Here is a 22,740-nt window from a genome sequence, read left to right as displayed (position 1 = left end):
CTCATGTAGCGGACACCTTCACTCTTCTTAATGCACTTATCTTGTTAGGGGAATGGCACTCTGAAATATATGGAAGCAAGGTTTCAGTGCCTGGCACTTCATGGAAGAGAATGGAGTTGACCTCATTGGCTAGGGCGAAAACCATTTGCATAGAAGATATAGGTAATATAAAATCTTCATGTACAATAAATGTAAATATAATGTATTGGCACATTTTACATTTTACATTGTGTTTTAGCCCTTATAGGTAGGGCTAAAATCCATTCATATAGAAGACATAATAGATTATATGCAGTTGTCATATGCAATAGATTTACAAACAATATATTTTCCATGCACTGTGTACTTTGCTTGCCATCTTATCTTTGCCAATAACACTTATGCTCTGTGGATCCTGTATTCATTCTCTACTCTCCTTGCATCATATTCAGCTAGTCCCAGGCAAGATAGTCCTGACTCATTAGTTGGACCACTTGTAGATGCTTTGTACTATTATAAATGGAAAAAAAGCTGTTTTCAGACACACTGGACAATGGCCCAAGACTTTGGTCCGTGGATATGTTAGGACTTGAGGGCTGTCTATGGCCCTTAAGTGGATAATCCTTTTGTAGTTTTTGTATCTCAGAGACTTCTGGGATAGGTGGGATGGGGTTGAGGTGAGACTAATAATAGCAATCAGGAAACTAGCTGTCTCTAGCTTCAGTTTCTCTAGTCTGTCAAGACCATTGTTTTCTATAGATAGAAGGAACTTAACTGAAACTTCACATTCCCTTAGCATTGTACCCAGATCTGATGTCATCTTAAACAGAATTCTGGCTCGGGTCCATTCTATAATGGTTACCTTATAGAGATAGCTACTTGGTTGCAACCTATGAATGAGGTTTTTTCCTGTCTAAAGCTTTCTGAGTGTTCTCTACCAGGGACTGCATTCACTGGACATGTAACTGCGTGGGGATGACAGCTCTTGAAATGACATGTTCTTGGAAAGTGTATTCAGTCATATGACCATTATAGGATTTGAAGCTGAGAAGGTCTTTATCAAGATGACCTAATGGAGGGATGAGTTCAACCTTAATTTAGGATGTGTGAATTTTTCTTAAATGGTATTTCAATACAATTGCTTTCCTTTGCAATTCTATGCATTTTTCTTTGTGCATTTAAAAACATTATTTTGAAAAGGAGTCCACGGGCTTCACCAGAATGCCAATGGGGTATGTTATACACAAAAGAGATCAAGAACCCCTGGTTTAGTCTAACCCCTCTTTTGCAGATAAGGAAACAGATGACTAGAGAGATGAGATTTCTTACCCAAGGTCACACAGGTAGTAAGGAGGAGGGTTGTGATTGGAACCTCTTGTCTTCTGATTCCAAATCTTTCCAGTTCATCAAGATGAGAAATGTTAATGATCACTGAAAAAAGTCAGAAGATATTGTTTATAGTCCTGTGTCTGGCATTAAATATCTCTATGACCCTGAGCAAGTCACTTCATCTCTAAGTCTTACTGTACTCAGCTGAAAAATGGAAATGATCATCCTTGTCCTGCCTAGATCACAGTGGGGTAGTGAAGGGAAATTAAGAATTCATATTAAATTAATTAGTATAAACCCCATGCCACGTAAGAGTTGATATTTTTTCATCCGCTACTCACAAACTTTCATGCTGGGTAGATTATGCTTGGCAGTCTAGTGGATGTTAGAATAAAGATTCAATAATATCAAGAAAGACCTCAGTGTTATTTCCACTGTACCACATTCTTGCCCTGTCCATCATTCAAATGCTTTGACAAAGTGACCTTTTATATTTCCTTTTCTTCTATTTTCCACAAAGTCTTTAAACCAGTCTACTTTCTGTCATCTGAACTTGGCATTCTGTCTCCAAACATTTTTGTCTTTCCATTGGCTGTGCCATAGAGCTAAATGGGTTCCTTCTTCAGCTCTGCTGAAGCTCGGTTTGGTTGTCATCTCCTGCAAGAAGCCCTGCCAGATCCCTCTAATTGTGCTCTCTAATGATCCCTCCTTACTGCTTTCATATTGCATCCTTCAAGTAAGATGTAGGCTCTTGAAAACTTGGAAAGGTTTCAGTTTTGCTTATATATTCTCTAGTGCTGAGTATTTGTTAAATTGGATTGACCTGGCTAATTCCCCTTCTACATCTCAATGTGGACATAGAAACCTCATATCAACTTTCTCTTATCCCAGTCCCAATTATGTATTTATATCATTTTCATGAGATTTTCCTTCCAGCTTGGACCCTGTCTGGTTCTAACATTCAATCTTCTAAAGCTTTGTTCGCCTCTAACATTTTATTTATACTTTTTAAAAATGATTTGGGAAAGATAGCAAGTTGTTTTAATTAGTACCATAATAGAAATCCAAAAGAAAGGTCCATTTACTCATATGTTTGCTTGGTCCTTAAGCTGTTAATAACTTGTGGCCAAAATGGGGTCTGGGCAGGAATTGTAGTTGTGTTATAGGGCAGAATTTATTTGCATGGCAGAAGCAGTGTGGGAAAACTTGCTGAATGCCTTAGTGCAATCCTTGGCTGAAATAAAGCTGTCATTTATATACACAGCACACTCTGTCCTTTTCCCATTTCAAGAACTTCTTAATAGCCAACATGTTACTAAATGAACTGCTTTTGGAATGCTTACAAGGAGCTTAATGAATAAAACTAAAAGGATTAATTAAAATATTGATTTAAAATATTAATTTATTAAGGAATAATATTTTAATAAAAGTTTTTCAAGGAACCTGAATAATAATCTGAAACTAAATTACAAGATGAAACCAAAGCCAATGATGTTTAAACCTATTAAACCACATACAACAAGAAAACAAGTAGCCATTTTTTCTAGTGTGCCTTCAACTTTTATGAGACAAAATAATAAAAGGACAAGCAGCTATCAGAAATTTGTTATAAAAATAACTTCTTTTGGTCATTTTTGGCCTGAATGTATATTGACCCAGTGTCCTAAATTTTTTCATAGAGTAAAAGCGTTTTTAGAGTTGGAAAGAAACTCAACCAATAACTAGTCCACTCACAAGCAAATGAATTCCCATTTGAATATTCTTAACATATATTCATTGAGCACCTTCCAAGGACAGGAAACCACTACTTCTTGAGGCAGCTCATTGCACTTTTGGATAATTCTAATTGCTAGGAAATTTGCCCTGATGTCATACTGAAATTTATCTTTTTGCAGCTTCCATCAGTGCTCCTGGTTCTTTGGTAGAAATGGAATAAGTCTAATTCCACTTTGATATGGCAGCCCTTTGAATACTTGGAGATGGCTGCCATGTCTACCTTTGACTTCTCTTCTGCAGACTAAATATGCCTACTTCCGTGAATCCTCAGATCATGTGGACTCAAGTCACTTCACTATTCTCCTTGCAGTCCTCTGAATATTTGAAAATGTATCTAGCTTCTTCTAAAATCTGTCTCTCAAAACTAAACACAAAATTCCAGGTGCCATCTAACAGATAATTACCACCTCATTTCAGGAAATTATGATTTTTTTAGGGCATTCCAAGAAGATGTTATTGGCAAATGAGTGGTTTAATAGATAAGAACTCTGGTAAATCAAGAAGACCTGAGTTCAAGTCCAGCCTCAGACACATACTACCTGTATGACCCTGGGCAAGTCACTTCACCTCTGTCTTCCTCAGTTTTCTCATGTTTAAAATGGGAATAATAGTAGCACTTACCTCCTGGGGGTAATTGTAAGGATCAAATGTGATATTATTTGTAAAGAGCTTTGCAAACTTTAAAATGCTGTGTAAGCGATACTTAAACTGCATATATTTTAAATGCTTTATAAACTATATATCATACTGCTGAGCAACACTGTTTTTAAGTAAACACAACCCCAAGATCTTTTTTCAAGCTGTTGACTTTTTTGCATGACCCTCCTTCATCACTCCCATTTCTCTTTCCATTTTTTCCTCTACCCTTATTACTTTTCCCTCTGCCTCTCTTACTTTATCTTCAAAGTCCTTTTTGAGTGCTTCTATGGCCTGAGACCAATTCATGTTTTTCTTGGAAGCTTTGGATGTAGGAGCCCTGATTTTGCTATCCTCTTCTGAGGGTGTACCTCCATCTTCCTTGTCACTAAATAAACTTTATATGGTCCTCATGTTTCTCTGTCTGCTCATCTTGACAGTCTTTTACTTGCCTTTTTACTCCTTCTTAAAGTGGGGCACTACTTCTAGGATGTACTGTCCCAAGCTTTAGGGGGTCTAAGGTAGTGCTTAAGGAGGGGCAGGTTCTTCACTCACCTGGCCTGTTTTCTGGTCCATAGATAACCCCAGCCCAACTTGCTAATTAACCAGGCAGCAAAACTTTGTGTGCTGTTGTTGTTAGCTTGGATGAGCCAGCTCCCCTCTCCCACCTGGGCCACCACCATTCAAGCCTACTTCCTGGTTCCCAGCAGGGGTGAAACACCCAATTTCTGCCTCAGTGCCAGCAGAAACCCCTGTAATCTCCCCCTGGCCAGCCACCCAGTCTTCTCACCAGACTGTGAGCTTAGTTCCAGATGATACCAGCATTGCAGCTGATTCAGAGGCTCTGGGGGTCTCTTTCTCTAGCTTGGCCTGCCTGGGACTGGATCTGTGTCAGTGTGACTTCGGGGCTGGACTCCATTTCCACCCCAGCAAAGCAGTCCCCTCCTGCTCACCTTCTAATCCATCTTTGGCTGGAAAATAACCTCAGCCCATTCTTTCGTGGGTTCTGCTGCTCCAGAAATTGTCCTATGGCATTATTTGGAGATTTTTTGAAGTGATCTTGTTGCAAGTTCAGAGAGAGACAGAGAGAGTTCCAAGAGCGTACTGCCTTTCCTCCTCCCCCAAGATTGTTTTTCAAATAAATTGCTATTTAACCATGTCTTTTCCATTTTGTACTTATGAAATAATTTTGTAAGATTTTATATTTATCTCTGTCAAACTTACTTTTAGCAGATTCACCCCAATGCTCCAGATTCCAGAGGTCAGCAAATGATGACCCATGGGCCAAATATGGACCTCTACCAGTTTTTGGATCATTGCCGTCTTTGTGTAGATGTGAGTTGAGAATGATTCAAAAATTTATACTGGGCCAAATTTTGCCCTTGTTCTGTAGTTTGTCAGTCAACATCTTTGGAGATCCTGACTGAGTGAACTGGTGATGACATCTGGATTTGAGAAAATCACAAATTTGATAAACATTCCATTAGTGACAGCAGCAGCAGCAGCAACAACAATGCTGCTGCTGCTGAATTTAATGGTGCTTCAAAGTTTGCAAAATGTCTTACACATATTTTATTTGATCCTCATTTGATCAGTTTTTGGTTTCCCAGGGTTCAGCAAATAACAAGAAAACAAGAAGAAGAAGAAGAAGGATTTACATAGTGTTTTAGGGTTTGGAAAGCACTACAAATACCATATAATTTGATCCTTACAACATTCCTGGGAGATAAATGCTATTATCACCTCTGATTTTCAGATGAGAAAACAGGCAGCTAGAGATTAAATGCCTTGCTCAGGGTCATACAGCTAGGAAGGATCTGAAACCAGATTTGAACCTATGCTTTCTTGAGTTTGTTCATTCACTACACCACCAAGCTGCCTTTCCTAGTTCTCATGGTCTATGTGATTAGGTCTCTTGGAGCCCACACATTCTGTGTTTCCTATTCTCAGGTCCCTTCTGGCTCTAATGTAGAGTGTTCTACATTCTAAGGGCCCTTCCAGCTCTGACATTATATGGTTTTGAAAAGCACTTTTCTTGTTAGATTGTCAATGCCAGGCTCTGACCTTCATGGAGTTTGCTTTCCTTCCAGGCCCAGCCTTGCATCTTGGGTTTTCTTCTCTCTAGAGGCCACATAGGAAGGTGGGCCGCCATGATCCTCCTCCTCCCCTCCTGACTCTGTTATCACCAGCCTGCTTCCAGTTCCCTTGTAACTAAAGCCTTTAGCTCTCTCTCTCCTCTCCTCTCCCTGATGTCTCCTGGCTGCTTTCCATCTGACATCCCCACTTGTTATCAGAACCCCAGTGACAGACATACCCATCTCTCAGTGAACAGTAAAGTCCTGTTCCTGGGCTAGCTGTGGGTTTTAACCACTGTCAGCTATCAGACTGCTAAGTTTGTGCTCTTAGTCTCCTCCACAAGCACATGGATGGTTTATTCACATTAAGTACACGAGGAGGAAAACACCATAGCATGAAATACTTGAGTTTTCCTTTTACCAATCAGAGAAAAGATTTGATGCCATGTCCATGACTTCTCATTGTCAGACCTGTGGCTGTAAGTAGTTTATCCAAGGCTTAAGGTCAGTATTATGACCTGACTCATCTGACCTCTGCTCCTGTGGGCAATATGTGGGTTAGACTGATCTCTAAAGATTTTTCCCCCTAGCTTAAAAAGCCAGTGATTCTATGCCAGAAAGTCAATGATTAGCATCAGCAAGATTTCTATCAATATCTATAAATATATGTATATATGCATGTGTATGTATATGTATATATATACATACATATATACACATGCATGTACATATATGTATATATATAAATATATACCTATATATATACACATATGTGTGTCTGTCTATCATCTATCTATCATCCATCCATCTATCATCTCTCTATCTATCATGTATCTATCTATCATCTATCTTTCTGTGTTTTTGAAAGCTTCTATTTGAATCATAGACTTCTAGAAGCACAGCAAGAAATAGCCTAGTATGATTTGTCTTCCTTCGCCTCTCCTCAAACTGTTTTCCTTCATAATTAAAGCCACTTCTAACTCTGTGTAGTTTGTATGTCCTGGTCTACTCTCCTAGATTCAGGCTGTTGCATGTTCTAGATTAAGGAGTTTGGGTGTGTCTTTTCTCTATTAAGATATTGGCTTGAGTACCCACCAGTTGTGTCCCCCACCCCCACTATTAGGAACTTTGACTAGTACCCCAGTTGTATTAAAACTCAACACCAGATAGCTTTTACAAAAATGTATTTACTTCAAAAGTAAAAAAACAAAGAAAAAAAGAAATAATTCTCTCAATACTTTGCAAAAGGGAGAGAACATGTTCCCCTATACCACCTTAATCTTTGAAAAAAGTCGGTATAACAACTTTTAGTTTGTACATATCATCAGTCCCACCAAGTTTGTAGCCATAGGTAACATTGCTTTAAGATGAGTTTTTGCCTCTGGGCTGCAGTCATGAAGGTCGCTTTATGCTTCTTGGAGCATTGATGTTACCTACATCCACTTTAAATTTTAATTCTGGAACCCCACTTTTCCTGATTTTTTCAACGTATTCCCTTCACTTGGGGCAGCTAGGTGGTGCAATGGATAGAGCACTGTACTTGGAATCAGGAAGACTCATCTTCCCAAGTTTAGATACAGCCTCAGATACTTGCTTGCTGTGTGACCCTCGACAAGTCACTGAATCCTGTTTGCCTCAGTTTACTCATCTGTAAAATGAGCTGGAGAAGGAAATGACAAACCACTCCATTATTTTTACCAAGAAAACACCAAATCAGGTCACGGAGGGTCAGACATGACTGAAAAAATAACTCAGGTGACTTGATTCCCTTCACTAGTCTCCATGAATAGAATCACCAAGGTCTCCCAGGAGACTGAGACAAGGATTGATGGCAGCTAATCTTTTGAATGACTCTGTATTCAGTCAAAGCATCTCCCATTAAGGACATGACTAGAATGGTTAGGATATTTGCAGAATATTTTCATAACATGTATGCATGTATTAATTCAACCAGAAGATCTTTAAGTATGCATATTCATAAGGAACCAGCATAAAAAGCAGAATGTGATGTTTGTATCAGAAGATGGATATGAAGAAGGGAGTTCAGAGGAAGAAGAGAACATGTACCCACAGAAGAGCAGGGTGAGGCAGAAAGCCAAATTTGAGCTTCATAGAAGGAAAATGATTAGAGCTGTCCAAAAGTAGAATGGATTGTTTTGGGAAGTGATGAGTTTCCTGTTCCTGAAAGTCTTCAAACAAGACCTGGATGAATACTTGTTGGGGGCGAGGGGGGTGGTGTTGATCAAATGGCTCCTGGGTTACTTTCTAACTCAAGTCTATGTTTTTTTGAGTCTAAGGTTTCATGGTCAAGGGTACCTGGACTGGTTTTAGAGGTCATTTATGTATAACTGACATTTTTTTCACATGGGAAAAACAAATTAGCAGTGTTTGGTGGCAAGCACAAAAGATGACAGGGAGTGGAGTGATAAAAGGGTGCTATGCAGTCATTAGTACAATTGCATTGGTAGAGGTAGTGGCTTGGTCTCCTTACACTCTTCTGGTCCATGATCTTGCTCCCTTTCCCTCCTCAATGGCCTGCCTAACCTCATCCTCTTGCTTCTCCTCCCTCCCGTGGGCTATGGACCAGTAGATCATCAACTATGAGATACCAGGTTACAGAGGTCTATAGAATGAAGTAGTACTGCTCGCAAATCAATTCTTGGGAAAACATTAGTCACATTACCTTAGTCATGGCTCCAACTGGACCTTAATATGTAGGTATGACTTTAACAACTTGGGGTGGGAAGAACTGGGAGAAAGTCTTCCAAGGCAGAAGGAAAAACCTGAAGGAAATCATGGGACCCCATTGAAGATAGATGAATAGTTGCAAAACACATTGACACTTAAATAAGTAAGCTTTATTTATCTGGCAAATCTGTGTGTGTGTGTGTGTGTGTGTGTGTGTGTGTGTGTGTGTGTGTGTGAGAGAGAGAGAGAGAGAGAGAGAGAGAGAGAGAGAGAGAGAGAGAGGGGCAATTGGGGTTAAGTGACTTGCCCAAGGTCACACAGCTAGTAAGTGTCAAATGACACTGAGATCACATTTGAACTCAGGTCCTCCTTACTCCAGGGCCGGTGCTCTATCCACTGCTCCACCCAGCTGTCTCATCTGGCAAATCTTTCCATGATGTTATCTAAATGAGGTGCTGCTGTACCATTAGCATTCTCTTGACCTTAAATTAGGACCTAGTTTTATTGGGTAAGTGATTCTAAGAGAAGACCCTTCTTGTTATAAAGTAGCAACTTCAAAATGACCACACCCTAAAGTTCATTCATTTGACACATTTAAGTGCCTACTGTGTCCTGGAGGAAATAAATAACACCTGACCTCTTCAAGCTTCCAATCTGGCAATATTAAAATCCATGTAGTTAAGTGAGATAGACTTTGCTAAGCTCATTAGAAAGAAGGAGGACAAAGGACAATGTGAGCTGCAGAGGAGAAAGTTTGCTATTGATCAAAAAAGCTGTGCTGATCCTGACTTTGCACTGAATTCCTGAGTTGGAAGGGAAGGCAAGGGGAGGACATTTAGTGTAACTTTTCCTGGACGAAATAAATTATTTTCAGAAGTGTTTAAAAAAATCAAATGCAAAAAATTTCATTTTGTTTTGATCAAAGAAATTAAAGAAACTACAAAGAGATTGTTCTCTGGGAATGGTAGTTATATAAGGAATGGGTGGAGGAAGAGTCGGGTTCACTCTCACTTCTGTTGCAGCGGTTGCCAGCAGGCGGCCAAGATTTTGAACTGTTCTCTCTCTGCCTTTTTCTCAATACTCCTGTCTTTCAGAACTATTCCTTCTCTAAGGAGACAGAAAGGCTATTTTTTTCCTTGAAGAGACTTGGGGAACAATGAGTCACCTGTGCTGCCCACAAAAGAAGCCTTTCTGCTTTCTCTTTCTGCCCCTCTTCCTTCACATTTTAGAACTGAATTGACCAGAAGTGATAACAACAGCTAACATTTTATGTAGTCCTTTGAAATTTGCAAATGCTTTCTCTCTCTCTCTCTCTCTCTATATATATGTGTGTGTGTGTGTGTGTGTGTGTGTATGTGTATATATACACATATACACACATACATATATACACATAATATATATTTATATATTATGTTATATATATATATATATAAATGCCTATATAAAATGAGATTATATGCATGTGTATATGGTTAGAGCTATGGCTATGGCTAGAGATAGAGATAAGCTCATTTGATTTAGAAGGCCTCTCTAAGGAGAGAATTCTGTAAAGAGATAGATAAAGGGGATCTGGTCCGATCGGTGTGTATCTCTGATAGGGAGCTACTGTGCCAATGACCAATAGGATCCTAGAGTCAGAAGCTGAAAGGGACTATAGAGACCATCTTGGTGGCATAGTGCAGGGCTTCTTAAACTTTTTCCACTCATGACCCCCTTTCGCCTGGGAAAATTTTTACACAACCCTGAGTATATAGATATTTAAATAGGCATACAAATGAAACATTTACTGCCAAATTTTTCATGACTCCCACATAAAGTTACCCCATAAAGGGTCATGAACCATAGGTTAAGAAGCTTTGGCATAGTGGATAGAGTGCTAGGCTGGGTGTTGGGAAGACCTGAGTTTGAGTCTTGCCTCAGATGCTGACTAGCAATCACGGTGATGCCAGGTGAGTAATTTAACCTTTCTCACCCTTAGTTTCCTTTGTAAAATGAGGATAATAACACTTTCCTCACAGGGTTGTTATAAAGATCAAAGGAGATGTATGTAAAGTGCTTTACACACTTTGAAGTGATACACCCACACACACATGCTATTATTATTCCATCTTGCTCATTTTATACACGAGGAAAGTGGGGACCAGAGAGTTTAAATGACTTGCTCACAGTCTCCACAGCTTGTGAGGGGCAGAGCCAGGATATGCAACCAAGTCTTCTGATTCCAAATCCACTACTGTGTTTTGAGGTCAAAGCGAATTAGAGGAAGATCTGGAACTGAGGCTGTTATGTTCAATGCACAGTGTGAAGTACTTGGAAGGATAGAGGTAGGGAGATAAATTGTGCTTTGTAATAGACAAGCAAGCTGGAATCAAAAGAGGAGAGAAGGATGTAATTGTTTTGATAGGTAAAAGAAGAACAACCTTAAGTACAAGATAAATCTAAGCTTTCAAGGTCTAGAATTTGAAGGGAAACTTACAGGTTACCTAGGCCACCCCACACTTCCTTTTATAGATGAGAAAATTGGTCTGCAGAGGTGTCCAAGGACACAGAGATAGTCAATGTGAGAGGCAAGATTTGAACCTAGGTCATAGAATCATAGATCTACAGGTCATTTCATTTAACATCTCTATTTTACAGATAAGGAAAGAGACCTAGAGAGAAGGATGTAACTTGTACAAGATTATACAGATAGTAAGGTGCAGAATCTGAACCCTGATATTCTGACCCTGAATATCAGGCAATCTTTCTACTATACCACACATTACAAAAGCATCTCCCTCTTTCTTGTAATGGTTTTTTAATATATAATACACAAACTCCCTTTTCAATGGGACAGTTTTCTTGGTTTGGTAGATAGGGCACCTCATTTAGACAGGAAGACCTGGGTTCAAATCCTACCTCAAGACACTTTTGTATGAACCTGGGCTAAGCATTTAATCATTCAGGACCTCAGTTTCCTTATTTGTCAAATGAGGAAGTTGGACCAGATGGCCCCTTAGGTTCCCTTCCAGCCCTTAATCTATGATTCTTATATTTATTGTATGTTCTCTACTTTTTACTTCTGAGTCCTTAGTTTAGCTTTTCTTTCTTCTTTACTTTAGTGTTGGGCTTTAGTGAAAACAAGTCCCTGGAATTGAGTCTAAGGTAACTTGTTTGAGTGTCTGCTTAAGGTGTTCAATTACAAAAATATATGAAACCAAACACTCTTCATGAAAGTTCTGCAGTATTGCTTTTTTGCCCTTTGGGAGTGTCCCTTGTTCTCCAAAGGCTATGTGAGGGGAGCATAAACTCAGGTTGCTTCTTTCAAGCTGGGAAGGGTCCGAGCAGTTTGGGAAAAGGACCATACATGCTTGTTGCTGCAGGCTAGCCCAGCTAAGTTGAAAAGTAGCTTAGCATGTGACCAGAGACTTGTCCATAAGGTAATTTTTCTTTTCCTTTTGGCCACAGTGACTCATCAAACCATTTACTAAGGCATGGAATGGTTGCAATGTGCATTGATAGAAGTACATGCCCTGATGAAATTGTGGAAACTTGGAGTATTGAGGTAAGTAGCCCAATTGGTACTTTTTTGGCTTAAATAATTGCTGGATTTAGATGGAATGGTACCAGATGCCTTTTGTAAAATCCTAGTTCTTCAAGGAAAACTCTAGAAAATCTATTCTGTAATTGAGTGGCAGGTAGGGGAAGGACTGAATGAATGTCTGGTGTATAGTTCTAGGGACTACATTTTACATATCACATTGATGAGATGGAGATCTAGAATAGATGTTCTTAACCTTTTTTTGTGTCATATACCCTTATGGTAGGTTGGTGAAGCCTATAGACCCCTTCTTGGAATTATGTTGTTAAATGCATGGAATTAAATGTATAGTATTGCAAAGGATATAAATTATATTGAAATATAGTGAGATATGTATATCCATATGCATATACATACATGATATCATATCATAATTATCAGACCCATTCATGGGTCTCTGGTTAAAAAAGGTGCCAGAGAATAGTGAAAGGAATCTAAAGTCTGATATATTAGGTTTGGTTGAAGAAAGTTGTGATATTTATCTTAAAGCAGTGAAGACTCAGTGGGGGTGGAGGAAGGGATGTGAGAGTGGTGTTTAAAGTTTTGAAGGACTATTGTGGAGAATAATGATTATTTTTTCTGCTAGTTATAATAGGATATGGGTGGATACCCATCATCAGGGAAACAGATTTTGGCCTAATATCAAGAAAAATGATGGCGGTATAAAACTGTTCCACAGTGGAATAGGCTGGCTCAGTAAGTAGTGAACTTTCTATCATTGAAGGCATTTATGAATAAATTGGGCAACCATTTAGGGATATTGTAGGAATGGATTTGCTTAGCTTGAGGGTTAAAATAGGTAATATTTGAGGTTCTTTTCACCCAAAGTTCTAGAATTGTATGACTGATTTCCAGGTGTGAATGAAGCTCTTTTTATACCTGGTTTGATGGGAAGTTTTCTGACAAGGAGACTTACTGTGCATTCATAATGCAGTTTTTTGGTGATATTGATTAGATAATATTAAGTGCCTGGCAACCTTACAACTTTGGTAGTAGGTCTCCTGAGAAGAGATTGTGGAAGGCATTTTAAAAATCAATTATTGATACCTCACAATGAGTCCAGACTTTCATCTTGTACTTATGGTTATTATTTAATATGGTTCCAGACACTGAAGTACCCTGAGTATTCTTGCTATTGACCCTCTGCCTAGGATATGTATGAGAACACTAATTTGAACAAATGAAATGAATAAAAAAAGCATTTATTAAGCTCTACTAGGTGCCATGCATTATGTTAAGTTTGGGGAATCAGATAAAAAAAAGAAGATAATTCCTGCCTTCAAAGACCTTGCATTCTCATAGGATTTAACAACAGTTTTATAGTAGTCATGTCCAGGGAGGAGTGTTTTGGTCAGGGAGTTCAAGGGAATGGTGAATGGAGTCATGGAAGTCCTTTGATTTATCCTTTTCAAGAATGGTAGTGTAGATTTGATTATCTTCCCAAAGCAAGAGGTAGAAAGCTAGAGGTGGATGGGTATGCATTTAGTGGCACATTAGGAGGTATCCAGGGAGTAGCAGCTTGGTGAGTCTGGTTCAGGATAGTTATGGCAAATACTTGCCAACCAGAATCCCAGAGCCCTAGGGTTAAGCTGGAGTGATGATGGGAGAAGAGCAGACAATGGAGGAGGGTATACTTCAGGAAAATGCAGGAATGTAAGTTAATGTAATAAAGATGACAGGGCAGAGCAGTGTGTGTGTGTGTGTGTGTGTGTGTGTGTGTGTGTGTGTACATATGTAGTTTAGGGTTTGGACCAGGCTAATTATGAGTGTAGTTTCAGGAATTCAGGACAGAAGTCTCTAAGCCCACTCCATTACCCTCCAATATTATTAAATAAAGGTCTTGAGCAACCTTCATAACTTCAGAACCAACTGCCAGGGGCATGATGGAAGTTTAAAGGAATTTACTCAGCCCAACTCAAATATCAGATAAACTGGGAAAGTTGTCAATCAAGACAGAAGAATGCCAATCAAAAAGGCAGATTGAGCATGAGGGATTCTCATATGCTGGTTGGGTAAAGCTGTGCATATGATTCATAAAAAAGCAAGCTGGGGGCAGCTAGGTGGTGCAGTGGATAGAGCACCGGCCCTGGATTCTGGAGTGCCTGAGTTCAGGTCCAGCCTCAGACACTTGATACTTACTAGCTGTGTGATTCTGGGCAAGTCACTTAACCCCCATTGCCCCACAAAAAACAAACAAACAAACAAACAAACAAACAAAAAAACAAGCTGGTACTACTGCATTTGTGGAGAAGATACTGTTCTTGGTTCAGAATGATACCAAAGACTTTTAGATGAATAGCCCAGTGATGTACTGGTAGCCATGAAATTTAAATGGCCTCCAGTGTTTTGGAATACTCCATAGGAGAAAGAATTGACAAGAATTGCACAGGACGAGAGGGCATGGATAGGTTACATTCTCTATTGATAGAGGCAAGACCCACATTGTTGAGATCAGAAGTCCTTTGAAGATTTGACAAGAAAATACAGATATGTAATGTTAAAGCCTGCCCCTCATCCACCCTATCAAATAATAAAATGAGTTCAGTTTGGTCTGACTTGTTCTTTGTGGACCCATGTTAGTTTCTGAGGATAAATTACTGCTCCATTTTCAAAGTTCCTATGAAACTCTAAAAAACATTTTAGAATTTTACCAAGAATCAATACCATGATGTCAGTACCAATCGTGAAATGTAGGTCTTTGAACAATGGCATACAATCCTGTGACCACTGCCCCTTTAATAATTCCACAAGTCCACACATTTTCATCTTTAGCAGATGGGAAGCAATGAGCTCAGACACTCAACAAGCATGTATTATGTTCCAGGCCCTGTGTGAAGTACTGGGGACAAAAAAGGAAAAAGTTATTCCTGCTTTAGACAAACTAGCGTTCTCATGGTGAGAGACAACAAGTAAATAACTGAGGACGTAGAAGAGATAGACAGATGAGGAAGAAAGTAATCTCAGAAAAGTAGGCACTACATGCTGGGAGAGCTGAGAAATACCTCCTGCAAAAGATAAAATTTGACCTGAGGACCTAAAAGGAAGTCAGAGAAACTAAAACATGGAAGTGAGGAAGGAGAGGACAGCTGAGGAAAAAGCATGGAGAAGGGAGATGAAATGTCATGTTCAGTCTTAGTCTATTTGTTCCCTTGAATTCCTCACCAGGTGCACTGAAACTGAAAGGGAGTAAACACTAAAATTGAACACTGTGCCCCTTGGTATAGGTACTAATCACCCATCAAAATTCTTAAGGCCTGGCCAAAGTCTCACCTTCTCTCTGCAGCCTTCCCTGGCTATTCTAGCCTCTCAGCTCTCCCTTCCTTCTCTGAAATCTTCTTGTACTAAGAGGACACTCCCCCAGAGTGTCTCATCCTGGCAGGAAAGTGACCCTGGGTTCTTGAAGGCTTTACCAGTATAGTTCAGGGTCTGGCAAGCCGGAGTGTCTACAAGTATAGGCCTGGAGAAGGAAGGGCAGTGTATCCATCTGCACTGGGACCAGTCAGAGTTGGCCGCCCTTTGAGGAACGTTTTCAATCATAGCATGAAAACCATGAAGTGTAAGGCAAGGGCTGTGATCTCCATTGTTGGAGGGAAGTCCTTGAATTTAGGAACCCTCAAAGCAAGTCTATTTGAATAGATGTTATTCTTTATTTACACTCTGATTTTCATGAAATCTAATCCTCTCTCTTTAACTCAACTATTTTCTTGAGCACAGAATTTTTTTTCTCTTATTTCCTACAGTGGTAGTGATGGAATGAGCATTAGATTTGGAATCAGGGTGAAGGTGTGAGTCCCGTCTCTGTCACTTATTACCTGTGTCACCTTGGGAAAATTACTATTCTCTCTTGGCTTCAGCTCCTCACCTATGAAAGATGAAGATTGAACTATATGGCCTCACAGTTACCTTCCAGCTCTGAATCTGTGGTCTTATAATTCTGTGTAGCGCCTTACCCAGGACTGAGCCTGTAGCCAACCTTGCTGCTTGATGCACTTCTACAGATTGCTTGGAAGTGTGACTCAATTCTCAAAACTATTTAAAATCATAATTTTATTAGTTCATAAAAATCATAGAGCAGTAAAGCTAAAGTTGGATAGTACCTAACTTAACCCTTCAAGATGAAGCGATTTGCCTAAGGCCCCAGATGTAGTATCAGATGCAGGATTTAAACCCACTCCCTACAAAGTTAGTGCTCCTTACACACATTAGGAAGGATTTATTCCAGCATTCCATGTGCTAGGCACTGAAATGAGTGTTGGAAATGCAAAGACAATGATGGTCCCTTCAAAGACTTCGTCTTCATGGAAACCACTGATGCTTTAAATTGTTTTTGTGAACTTGTAAATGGTAAATGTGTCAATGATCTTTCTAGATTACCTTGATGGCAGAAGTATGCTCATGTCTTTGGTAAATGTTCAGAGGATAGATGTTGCTAATTCTGGTGAACTAGTGATTAAGTTTTATTTAGTCATTTCAGTCATGTCCAACCTTTCATGGCCCCATTTTGGGGTTTTCTTGGTGAAGATACTGGAGTGGTTTGCCATTTTCTTCTCTAGCTCGTCTTACAGATGAAGAAAATGAGGCAAACAGGGTGAAGTCACCTTCCCAGGATCACCTAGATATTAAGTGTATGAGTCCAGATTTGAACTCAGATGAGTATTCCTGACTCCAGGCCCATTGTTGTGCCACCTAACTGCCCAGTGATTAAATTAAGTGAGCTTAATTCTATTCCTCTCTGAAACAAAGGAAGTTAATGGAACAGCAAGTTGGATTAAAGATAGTCTTTTAAAATACACACGCAGAAAAAAGCTCTCTCCTCCTGATAATCTCTGACTTTTGGTTGAAAACATGATTGAAGTTTTTTTGGTGAAGGATCTAAAAAAAGATTTACAGAAGGATATGGATAACAAATGGACAGGATGAGGAAGTGTATACATGTAGGGAGGTGAACTGTGGTCTGCATTGTCTGGTAGAGGGTCACTGGCTCCAACCTTCAGATCCATCAATGAATCAGAGGACTGATAATTAAATCTTATTTGAGTATTCTGAGAACACTAATGAACTCTTCAAGGATGCCTTAATGAGTGTTGGTGTTGATAAGAAAGCCTAAATTTAGTAAGATCTCAGTTCTCAAAAGACTTGCATATTCATTCAATTCAACACATGTTGTGAAGAGTTAACTCTGCATTAGGCATCATTAGATTATTCAGTCCTCACAATGGTACTACCGAGGTAGGAAATTTAGTTTTCTCATGGATAACATTCACACTGAGTCATAACTAGCAATTTTTTTGTTTGCAACTGGGACAAGAGGAACCCTCCCCCAAAATCACCAAACAATCAATTCACAGACGTCATTTATCCCTGTTACCTTAGATATTTATTTCCCTGAACCTTTTTCTTAGTTGTTGTTTTAATATTAGGGTCTTAGAAGACGTAATCTCTAAGGTCCCTTAAAGTGGTAAGTACTTTGAGGCAGTGTGATGTAATAGAAAGGGCCCTAGCTCTGGAATCAAAAGGCCTATATTCAAATCCTACCTCTTATGTCTATCACCAGTGTGACCTTGGGCAGTTCACCTCTGTGGAACTCAGCTTCCTTATCTGTAAAAATGAAAGAGTTGGTCTAGATGGTCTCTCAGATCCTTTTCAACTCTAGATATATGATCCAATAAGCCTATGAGTACTAAGTTTGGAGTCAGACAGCCTGGGTTCAAATTATAGTTTTTCTATTTGATCTTGGGCAAATCATTTACCTTCCCTGCACCTCAGTTTCCTCATCTATGTAATGAAAGGGTAGTACTAGAGTAATGGTGTCAAACTCAAATAGAAATGGACCTCTGCAGAGCACATTGACTTAGAAAACCACAAATTAACATTAACTAGTTTGCATCTTATATTTTTTATTTTATTAAACATTTCCCGATTACATTTTAATCTGGTTCCAACAACACTTGGTAGTTTTGGTGGCCACTTTTGGTCACTTAGCTGAAAGTTTGACACTTCTAGCTTAGAGGACCTTTAAAGCTCCTTCCAAATTTAAATCTATGATGGCATGCTTGCCAAGGTCCAGTCTAGCTCTAACAATCTTTGATTATAAAACTATAAGAGAAGTATAAGAACTCATTGTGTTTGGGAAGTGGAGAAAGGCTAAGAGAGGAAAAAAATTATAAGGAATTATAAAGGCAGCAAAGAATGAAATGAAGGATGCATCAGCCTCTTGTTCAAAGATTTTGAGCTCTGAGAAAGAGCTTTGAAGTCACCCCTTCTGGTCTCCACCTGTAGTGATGTTTGCTATCAGCCAGTGGGCACTTCAGCTAATGTAGTTTTTCAATATTTATTAGCATCTGTTGCTTCTTTTGTCAGTTGGCATGACTCATCTGACATTTGGGACCAGTGTGCTTTGAGCTTTGGTCTTTTGGCTGTGATTAGGAAGTCTTGATACCTGCAAAGTTCTTATAGCTGTGATCCTAGCTACTTTCTCCATGCAGCTGTTGGGGTGGTCTTTCTCAAAGAAACTCCACCTCTAGGGTATCACTTTTTATTTTAAAAATATCACAAATCTTCATGATGCTTTATTGGATCAACTCTGAACTCCTAAACTGACAATTTGAGGCTCTTCTAGAGCTGGCTTCTCCATACTTGCCAATATCAGCTCTTTTGTTGTTCCTAAGATTTTGCATGTGATCCACTTAGACCAATTTTATGCTATTTCTTTGCAGAAATAAAACTCAGATTTTTTTCTTACCTTGAAGAAAAATGGTTTTCAGCAAGTGTCTATACAGAGGACAGTCTAACTGTGTTCATGTTCATGCCTGGAGAGATAGTCCAATCCATAGCATGCTTGGCACAGAGAAGGAACTCAATAAGTGTTTGTTCCCTAGCCCTTTCTCCCCCATGGGAGCTAAAGAGGGAATCCTTGGAAGAGAAATGCCATCACCATAGGACTCTGTGTAGAGTGGCCTATGGGATGGTAGAAGGCTATGAGATCAGGCACAGGGATGGCAATCACTACAGGGAGGAAATGTGTGCCTTCTCTATTCATTTCTTGAGACAAAGCCTCATTTGCTTTGCATTAGTTATTGGAGTTGTCCTGTGCATATACTTGAGTTCCCCTGAATGTACTATGCCTTTCCACTTCCTTCAAGACTAATCTGTGTAACTAATCTACCAACCACTATCTGTTGAGTACCCTTTCAGCTTTCTCCTTTCTCCACAGTTCCTAGTACAATTCTGAGCACACAATAGATGTCTAATAGTCATTTGCCTTGTCAGCTAATGCCCTTACTTCTCTTTCTTTTTTCTTTTTGGTGAGGCAATTGGGATTAAGTGACTTGCTCAGGGTCACACAACTAGTAAGTGTCAAGTGTCTGAGGCAGGATTTGAACTCAGGTCCTCCTGAATCCAGGGCCGGTGCTTTATCCACTGTGCCACCTAGCTGTCCCTGGCAATGCTTTTAATTATTTTCAAAACTCACCAGCACCTCTTCCAAGTGGAAGGCATGATAATGATTGAAGTAAAATGAAATATTTGTGTTATTTTGCTACTTGTTAAGGATTCTAATCATAGTTTGATGAGGATGGTATCAAAACTCTCTGCCCAGTTGAGAACTTTTGGAATGTTCAATGGAATGAGCATTTATATTTGGAGCTAAAAGACTTGTTTGAATTCTGCCCCTACTTTTTGTTACGTGAAAAACCCTGAGCAAGTCCATTTCTTTTTCCCAGTTTCCTCATCTGTAAAATGAAGGGGTTAGGGGCAGCTAGGTGGCGCAGTGGATAGAGCACTGGCCCTGGAGTCAGGAGTACTTGGGTTCAAATGGCCTCAGACACTTAACACTTACTAGCTGTGTGACCCTGGGCAAGTCACTTAACCCCAATTGCCTCACTAAAAAAAAATAAAAATAAAAAAAATAAAATGAAGGGGTTAGACTCAGTGATCTCTAAAGTCCCTTTTGGACCCATGATTCTGTGAGTGTTTTCTCTCTCTCAGATACCATGCTTCTTTTCATTTGCCCTATTCCATACTAAGCTAGCACTCCTGGGTTTTGCTTTCCCTCTGCACCAGTGTATAAGTCCATATAGAGCTTACCTTCAATTAAAGCTTTTGCAAATGCCTGCATGATGATAATTGAGAAAGGAGCTGTGGACCTGTCTCCTCCCTTCATCTCTGCTCATTGAAATCCTGTCCACTCTTTGTGGCCCAGTCTAAGAATCACCTTCTCCTTGAAGTCTGCCCTGAACTCCAAGCTAGAAGTGAGGCCTTATCTCATCTGAACTCTCATTGTACTTTGAACTTCTTAATATGCTTTCACATTATATGTTGTGGCCTAGTTATTGCATGCCTGTTTTATTTCTCTTCATTATATTATAAACCACCACTTAAGTCCTTTTGATTTAGAAATATTTCATGACATGGAAATGACTGGTTTTCAAAGGGTATATTCAGTGGAGTGCAAACTTTGGTAGGGTCTGTCAAACTAGGAAGGCTTCAGCTATGGTCTCAACACTGAACTATTTGTCTGTCAACAAAGGACCAGACTCATTAAATTCATAGAAACTCATCAACAGGTTGGCTTCTGGTGAGATGATTTTTGGGGACATAGCAATGTTCAAAAATGATTTGCTAGATCATAGGAGGAATATAGTCTGTCTAGGTACAGGGGATATAACACTGTTTGGATTCACGGAAGTATTGAAGAAGAAGAGAGGCAATATGTTTGGAGGCTTTGCCTTAGAATCAGAAAGACATGGGTTCAAGTTCCTCCTTTGACACATACTAGTTATGATCATGGACAAGTCAGCAACTTTATAAAGCTACAATTGAGTCATTCTGTATCAGTAGAGACAATTTCTACACCAGGACTTCCCCATACTAATGAGATCACAGGCCCAGACCCAACAAATAAATAAATAAATAACTGCCAGAGAAACATAAACTTCTTGACAATATGTTTTATTAATCTCTGAATATAGATAGTTTTTAACCCTGTATCTTGTATGGGAGAAAATAATTATTAATAATGGATTTCTTGGGGAGACCCAGAGATGAAAGTTCAGTTCTTGTCTGTGACAAGCCCAACAGAACAAAAGAAATGGATATAGAGACTCCTTTGTCTAACTCAGAGAACAACCACACCTAGATACTCATACTCTTCCCTGAGGTCATCTGTGGAGGTGATTTTAATTTAGAACACCCTCAAGTCATGTCAATCAATGAAATTGAATGATGCTAACCAATTAGCTTTGATCAATGTATAATGATCCACCTCTAAAACCATTGGCCATGCCATGGTCATGCTCTCTTGCCTCATTCTCTTGGCTCTGGAGGCTCTCTTTTGGTACATGCTTTTCCTCTTAGAACAATGTAGGTATGAAGGCCTGAGACCATGAGAAGTTAGGGAGGCACACAGTCAATACTTTACAGATATTTAATATTAATTAATAATAAATGCTTACTGCCAAAACTGGTATAATATCCATTAATATATAAATAACAATTGATATTTAAAATATAATTTAGCTTAAAATTAAAAAAAAACATACGTACAGAGTGGTCACTTAAATATTTGTTGAATTGCATTACATACTTTTATCTATACAAAAGATATTTGCTAAATCAGCTTATATTCTTTATCTTCTTGTCCCTTCATGTTCACATGTTTACATTTCTTAACAGTATCATAAATTCCTTGGAGGGCAAAGACTATGCTGTTGTGCTCCATAGTCCTAATACTGTGTGTTTAGTAGCACCCATTACTGACCAAATTGATACATGAGAGCTTCTATGCTCAGATATACAGGATATTGAGAGTTGGTCCATTAACCAAGATTTCTTCTTCTGTCAATCTTCTAGTCATTAAGAAAGACTTGAATTAGGTTTTTTGTTTTGTTTTGTTTTGTTTTTCCCATGTGGAGTTCATAATTTTGTAAGAAGACATATGTTCACCTTGAACTAGTGATTGATGGAAAGAAATTAACTCAGCTCCATGGGGTAAAAAGTTGTGTTGAGCAGTACATTGTTGTTTCTATAGATTTGCTTTATATATTGAAGTAATGTATCCTTAGGCTGTTCAGAACAAGGGAGGGGATAGTTCCACTGTCCCCTCCCTTCATCAATCTAGCAGCCTGTGGTGTAGCAGTAAGAGTACTAGTCATATAGTAAGAGGACCTGGGTGTTCATATCCTGCCTTTGACATATAATACTTGCTTATATATAAAGTCATATAACATGCCTGAGACTCAACTTTCTCATCTTTAAAATAAGGGGATGGACTAGATGGATTGTTATATCCCTTCTCCTCTAATTCTATGACCCTGATAACTGGAATATTGTATTTAGCTCTGGGTGCCACATTTTAGGAAGGATGTTGATAAGCTGGAATACATTCAAAAGAAAGCAGCCAGGATGTCAAGGGGGCTCAGAATCATAGCAGAAGTGCATCATCTAAAGTAACTGAGATGATTAGCCTAAGTAGGAAAAGACATGGGAAGTCTGTCACCAAATTCAAGTATTTGGAGGCTTGTCTCTTAAGATTAGGATGATTCTGTGTGGTTTGGGAGAGCAAAAGGAGGATCAGTTGGAAGCTCCAAGGCAGAGGCTATGCCTGTTCAATCTTTGTATGTCTCTGAGGACTTGTGGAAGTATTATGAACCAAGAATTTGATGTTTTGTTCAATTA

The 22,740-nt window shown here is 39.2% G+C and overlaps 1 protein-coding gene across 7 annotated transcripts in view; it reads left to right on the top strand.

Moving 5' to 3' along the window:
• The window catches only part of JAKMIP1 (janus kinase and microtubule interacting protein 1), a 249,332-nt gene that overhangs the window by 43,153 nt on the left and 183,439 nt on the right, over positions 1-22,740 (top strand). For 6 of the 7 annotated variants that reach the window (XM_043969803.1, XM_043969798.1, XM_043969799.1 and 3 more), the window contains exon 2: positions 11,934-12,030. The exons of the other annotated variant lie outside the window; for it this stretch is intronic. The gene's annotated coding sequence lies outside the window, so the exon portion shown is untranslated. The remainder of the gene's footprint in view (positions 1-11,933; positions 12,031-22,740) is intronic. 7 annotated transcript variants of the gene reach the window in all.

Source organism: Dromiciops gliroides, chromosome 6, assembly GCF_019393635.1.
Source record: "Dromiciops gliroides isolate mDroGli1 chromosome 6, mDroGli1.pri, whole genome shotgun sequence".
In the NCBI taxonomy this organism is placed as follows: Eukaryota; Metazoa; Chordata; class Mammalia; order Microbiotheria; family Microbiotheriidae; genus Dromiciops; species Dromiciops gliroides.
Note: the sequence above shows the minus strand (reverse complement) of the source record. Positions and strands in the feature narration are given on the sequence as shown.